At 35.9% G+C, this 7,198-nt stretch overlaps 1 non-coding gene across 1 annotated transcript; it reads right to left on the reverse strand.

Annotated features, from left to right (window-relative positions):
• Window positions 1-5,971: 5,971 nt before the first annotated feature.
• Window positions 5,972-6,115, reverse strand: LOC127186042 (small nucleolar RNA SNORA48). The gene has a single exon (XR_007830296.1). It is a non-coding gene; the product is annotated as a small nucleolar RNA SNORA48 (small nucleolar RNA).
• Window positions 6,116-7,198: the final 1,083 nt, after the last annotated feature.

Raw genomic sequence — 7,198 nt, forward strand, 5'->3', positions numbered from 1 at the left:
TATAGTGTATATTAACCACATTTCAGGGTAGGTCCCATGCTCAGCAGTAAATGGCCAACAAAAAACAAACTCCATAGAATTTCTGTAGTTTTTTGTCTCTGATAGCTTTGTCTTATTAATATTTTGTTTGTGTATTATTGTTTCTTTTTTGTGGAGGTATTTTTGTGTTCTGGGTTTTTTTGTTTGTTTGTTCGTTTGTTGTGTTATTGTCTGCATGGATGGGTGAGGCGTTGGGAAGTATCTGGGGAAGAGCTGGTGGAGGAAACCTGGTGATCAGAATTTACTGTATGAATTTTTTCATTAAATATAAGTATTTATTAGCTCAATTAATCTACAATAAGACACAATGAAAGTAAAACTAAATAACTGAAAACATACTTGTCCTTAGAATAGCAATAAATTTATCTTAACTTGTGAATTTTGAATGCAGTCTGTCTTAGTAAGTAGAATATAATAGACAAAAGTGTACAGTTTCACTCTGGCGGATTTTTAGGTACTTAATATAAAACTGACCTAACACTATACTGGAAAAATAGTGCACAATTAACGAGTAGTTTTACCATGACTATCACTACCACAACAAAACTTAAAAGAAAAAAGCCACTGAAACTACAAACATACCATCATAATCATAGCATTTGCTAGTCTGCAATTTCATTTCACTGCTGTTATTATCCCGCATTTCAGCATGAAGTAAGAATCTCTAAATTCTCTCTAATTTTGTCAGGAATGGATTCTTCCACTGAAAGAGCCATTTAACAGATGATACAGACTTCTATGGCCAGTACTTAGGAAGCCTCCACAGGTCGACAATATGTTTGGAGGCTAGTTTGAGCTGCACAACCTGCCTTTAAAAACCAAAACAAGCTATAAAGAAGTAATCACTTAATAAGATTATGTATAAATTTATAGTTTTATGTGTACTTGTAGATAATCACTTATCATTAGACAATTTAGATCATATTTGTTCATAGCTACAACAATAGAGAAAAATTTTACCTAAAAATTATATGTCCATTGGATATTTGAAATGTATCTACCCTGAATTTAGAGTTACAGTAAGTTTAAAATACATGCTGATATAAAAGAGTTAATATATGGAGGGTGTAAAGATTCTAATTTTAATATTTGATTTCATATTGAAAGATGCTTTGGATATTTTGGGTTTGATAGGGTATATCATGAAAATGAATTATATATTTGTCTTTTTCTTTTTCAAAATGTGGCACTAGAATCTTTTATAGTAGATTTATGGCTCCCACTATGTTTCTATTGAATAACAGTGGCCTATATGTTATTAAAGTAACATATAAATGGGATTTAGTTTAAAGATACTGAAATAGTGAGCTTAATTCCTGCTATCATTATGGAGAGGTGATTCAGTGTTTGATTCTGATATCCATTATTAGTGATAAATTACTTGACTCTAGAAATAGCCTTGGGCTACTAGAATATAAGAAATAGTAGTACCTAGTTCCTTGCTTTGTACTTAACACTAATGACAAATTGGTCTTCCAGTTTTACAAGTAAGGCCTGTGTAAGAGAAATCTTTGAGCAAATGTACATTTATTAATGAAGCTTTTTTAAAGTATTATAGTCTTGTCATTGATAGTTATCAAAGTTCTCTAATTACACCTTTATTTCCCCACTATTTTAAAAATAAAAACTTGGGGCTGGAGACATGACATAATAGACATGCTCTTTCAGAGAGCATCTGAATTTAATTCAACATGATTTTAACTGCACACAACTCCAGCTTCAAGGAATCTAATGCCTCCGAACTCTTTGGGTACCTATACTCACAGGTATGTACTCACATGTAGACACATAGGCATAATTGAAAACAAATGCTAAAGAAAACTTTACGAAATGGGGAGACCTGGTGGCACTCAGAGGAAGGATAGCAGGCTACCAAGAAGAGACTCGATACCCTAGGAGCATATGCTGGGGGAGGAAATCGCCCTCAGTCACAGTCATAGGGGAGGGGAGTAAGGGGAAAATGGGAGGGAGGGAGGAATGGGAGGATACAATGGAGGGGAAAACCCTTGAGATGTAATATGAATAAATTAATAAAATAAAATTTAAAAAAAAGAAAGAAAACTCTACAAAAATGAAGAGTAGAAATGATTCTTACTGCCACCCTAAATTCACTGCTTTTTTTTTTCTTTTTTGGTTAGTTGATGTATGGGTCATGTATTAATTTGTATATGGATGTTTATGACTAAATGCCTATACTTTCAATGTACAAACTTACTTTGCATTCTTTTTTTTCATACTGAGAAATGTTTATCTGCATTAATTAACTCTCCTTTTCACCCATCATCATAAGAGATAGTGGCATTGTTTGGGTTTTGGTTTTGTTTTGTGCTGCTCATGCTCCTCCTTTTGACTGGCCACCTTTAATTTGATAGCTTATACATTTTTTCTTTTGTACTCAGTGAAAATGAAATAGCAGAATCAATCAGAAGATCTCTCACTTTCTCCAAATCTTATCTCCAAACAAGTTCTGTATTTCCATCTTCTGTGCTGTAGTACTCTCCAAAGGTGATCAGTAAGCTCTTGAAGTATTATTATGAACTTAGAGAGTGAGCATAATCATTTCCTTCCTATTGAAATAGTATCATCTTTTGCCATTGGGCAATCATCTTGAGATTGGTGTCTTTTTCCTTTTGGCATTACCGAAAATTTTCATTAATAGCTTTCTTGGGTTGTAGCATGACAAATGTTGCAAGCTGATTTTGTATATTTCCTGCTTTTGACATAGAACCTAAAACATAGAACATAGAATCAGAAGTAATTCTGCTTCTATTTTAGTAGTAAATAGCATTTAGAGACCATAGCCAGAAAGATTGAGTAACCTGAGAGGTTTAGTATCACAATACCAGAAGGAGCTATACAACTTATTACTGATAGAAAAAGTCCTTATATTCATGATATTTTTCAGTAGAAAGAGCTTTAATATATTTGTATACACATCTATAGGTTTATGGAGATAAAAATAATTGAGAGCTTCAAGCTTAGTCATGAATGATTTTTATACATCCTTTTTTCCTCCAATTCCTAAAATTCTGATAAAGAGCCCAATATAATTTATTACTTTCTTTGTCCACAAGATACTGTTAATAATAATAATACAATTATTCTCATTATAAATATGACAGACATCTCAGAAATTTAAGGGACATTGCTGAAGACACCACATACCATGAACATACACCTTGGACTTTACAGAATTGAGCCATAATGAAACTGGACACCATCTCCCTGAGAAAAAGCTCTCATAGTACCAGAAGGAGCAATCCAATCTTCCAAAGAAAAAAAACAATCAATAGTCCTACCCATAATGCCTAAGAACAAGAACCAGGCCCAGAAAGACAAATACCACATGATCTCACTCGTATTTAGAATCCAAAAGTGATTTGGCCTCATAGAAGATGAGAACATAAATTAAGTGAGCAAATAATTCTTGAGAGAAGAAATAAAAATGATAAATAAGTATTAGGAAACTCTTCAACATCCTGAGCCGTCAGGAAAATTTAAATTTAAAGTGCTTTGCAATTTCATCTCTTCTAAATGAGAATGGATATCATCAAGAAAACAAATAAATTCTGATCAGGATATATTCATATCTTCACATACTTTTTATGATATTTATGAAATGAAGATATTTATAATCTTAGCAGTTTTAAATAGAAAATATGTTATTAATTATGGTCAATTTGCTGTGTAATAGACAACCCTATATCTGACCAGATGCCCTAAGCATCTCCCTGACAGAATTTTAAAAAAGCCATTTTCAGAAAAAAAGGAAGCTGAGTGACAAAGAAGTTGGAGAGTAGAAAGGCAGCAAAGAAGACTCTGAGATGAAACTAACTACCTGGAAAAATCAGAAAGCAGCCAAGTTTTCTGTAAGAAATTTAGACCAAAATCACATGGAAAGGACATTTTTTTTAACCTGTGGAGCTGCGCAGTGTGCTCAAGGTTTTCCAACTTTTGTGATCTGTCACCCATCTTATGGTGGACCTTGGTGATAGAACTGTCCTTGAGTCATTTCTGTTCTTTTAAGTTACCTTTCATCCATACTCCTGTAGGTAACAACAATAAAACTCATTGGTTCACCAAATTGTATTTTGGTGGTTTCCATTCTTTGGTCATCCATGGGATCCCTAGCTGGGGTGAGCAGACATGTGTCTTGTGTCTTTGCAGGAAACATTTTGTCACACAACAGCTACTTACTGGCTGTGGTGGTTTGAATGGAAATAGTTCTCATAGTCTCATAGTCTCATACATTTAAGTGCTTGGTCACCAGGGAACAGCAATATTAGGAGATATGGCCTTGTTGAAATAGGTGTGGCTTTGTTGAAGGAAGTGTGTCACTGAAGGTGGACTTTGAATTTTCAGATGCCCAAGCCTCTCCCCATGCCTCTCCCTTCTTGGTACCTGTAAATCCAGATGTGGAACTTTTAGCTCCTTCTCCAGCACTATGTTTGACTGCATGCCACTATGCTTCCCACCATAGTTATAATGAACTAAACCTGTGAATTGTAAGTCATTCCTAAATAAAGGTTTTCCTTTATATGATTTGTTTTGATCGTGGTGTCTCTTCACAGCAACAGAAATCATAACTAAGACACTGGCTTTTTTCTCATGGCTTGCTCAGCCTGCTTTCTTATAGAACCCAGGACTGCCATCCCAGGGATGGCCCTCCTTCATCAGACACTAATTAAGAAAATGCCCTACAGTCTTACCTATACCCTGATCTTATGGAGGCATTCTCTCCTCTGATGACTCTAGGTAATAGAAAACTAGCCAATACAGAAGCATATACCAAAATAGGATGCTGTGCCAAAGATGTATTAATGGAAATACCATTACTAGTTTCACCAACCTAGGTCAGGACCTGAATTGTCAGGTGACATTGATTTGTCTATACAAAGACCACTCCGCAACTAGAGATGATCCACATCTATCACTAGGGCTGCAATACCACCTTTCTCCTTAGACCTTATGAATGGAAATGAATCCAGGCCATTCACCATCCTTTAAACATTCCCTCAGCTGTCCAACCTCATTTATAAGTGATTGTCCCATTTAATTTCTTTAAGATGCCTTTTGTGTGTATCATAAAATGGAATTTTTTAATTCAAATATACAGAGAATATAAATATATGAAATGCTAGGTCACAAATTATAAACTTTTTCTTTTCCAAATTTGGGCTCAGTGTTGAGTGGTATTACTGAAAATAAAATGTCCTACACATTTAGAGATAAATTCTGGCTCTTAGGCTGACCATAAATGAGGTGTTCTATACCATTCCTTTCATCAATTACAGTTCTGAACTTCTTATTCAGTAAGAGCCACTCAATCATTTAAGTTATAGGCTCCCTCCAAGGAAACACAGAAGTGTTGTACCTTGAAAATTTGAGAAATCTCTTTCAATATCTTGAAATCAACATTTTTAACTTTTTATTGATTCTTTGTGAGTTTCAGCATCATGTATACCAGTCCCACTCATCTTATCATCCTCACATATCTGCCCTTCACACTTGCAAACTCTCCTGCCCTCACCCCCACCAAACACACACACACACACACACACACACACACACACACACACACAGCATAGAAAGCATCTCATCATAGAAGCTGTGTATGTCACAATATGTCCCATAGGAGATTTTCCATCAAGCAGGTGTCAAAGGCCTGCCTGTGCCAAGTGCCAGAAGGCATGTCTGCAGGTGGCATGGTGATCTGCAAGCCTCTGTCTTCTTCCTCTCGTGCTTCAGTGTATGGTGATAACCAGAGCTCTGTGTGTCTATGGCCCACCAGTGCTGTGTGGCAGAAGGGCAGGTCTATGGGCACCTTTCCTCACCTGTACCATGTGGCATGGCAGAACACAGGTCTCTGTCTTCCTCCTCCTGCACTGTACTGCCTGGATTTGATTTTATTTCATTTGATTTGATTTAGTTTTTATGTTTCCTAGGCATAATACAGCTTTGGCCACCAAGCCAGGCATCAAGCTAGGATGAACAAAGGACTGCCATGTACTCTGACCCTAACTGATAAAAGAACACCACCAACAACAAGGTGCCTTTTTTCCCATTGCCAGGGGGAGAAATCAACATTTTAAAGATCGCCCAAAAAAGCATGCAAACTAGTAGAATTTGTAGTAATTAGAAAAAAATCCATCAGTGTGCTGGTAAATATTTAAGCTGCTTAGAAGATGGAAGATTTAAATGAACCTAATTTGTGGAAATAGAATAAATAGCTTCTCCAATGTAGTTTCAAACTACCAACAATTTCCTAAATGGCACATAAAATTTATTGAGAGGCCCCAGAAAAACAGTGAAAGATGGCTTGGGACTCTATTAAATCCATTGTTAACCCACACCTAAAGCCACATGTTACTCCTAAAAAATATTTATCAAATTGATACATTTGCTTTTTAGTGAGACAAAATTTCATTATTTGAAGATACGGTACATCACTCAACAGTTGAGAATCAAGAATATATATGAAATTTTATTGGGGGTTAGCTATCTGCTACTAATAAAGAGAAAGCTAGATGGCTACCTTGATATTAGGTCTTTCTCTTTTAATTATAAATACCCAATTCAATAGTTCTTCAAGTGTGCCCATTTACTTACAAAGGCCTGAACTACATGGGTGCCTATTACAGATTTCAACCCAAACCCCAGGCCAACTAGGAAAGACTCTCCAGAAATGCAGCCCAGGAATCTCTCTTCAATGAATTCCCTGGATAACTTGTATATATATTAAGATTTGTGCAGGAAAATTCTAAAAGCATTCATGAGATTGGAAAAAGAAACATTAAAGGAGAAGGGAAAGAAGGCAATAGAATCATGTTATATGAAAGCAACTGGGTAGATGGAGGAACAGAGACATGAAGGAGCAGAGAGATGGAGGAGCAGGGAGAATCCACCAAAGGAAATGTGTATAAAATTTCTGTAAGGAAACATATAACTTTGTCAGCTAATTTTTTAGAAGGGAAGGTAGGTGAGATGCCTTGGTGCTCCCACAGAAACCTCAATTTGTTTCCTAGCACCCATATTGGGTGTCTGACAACCATTTGTAACTCCAGATCTGAACCCTATGGCCTCTACAGGCACTTCACACACACACATACAAACACACACACACACACACACACACACACACACACACACACACACAAAG

This window comes from Acomys russatus, chromosome X (genome assembly GCF_903995435.1).
Source record: "Acomys russatus chromosome X, mAcoRus1.1, whole genome shotgun sequence".
Lineage (NCBI taxonomy): Eukaryota > Metazoa > Chordata > Mammalia > Rodentia > Muridae > Acomys > Acomys russatus.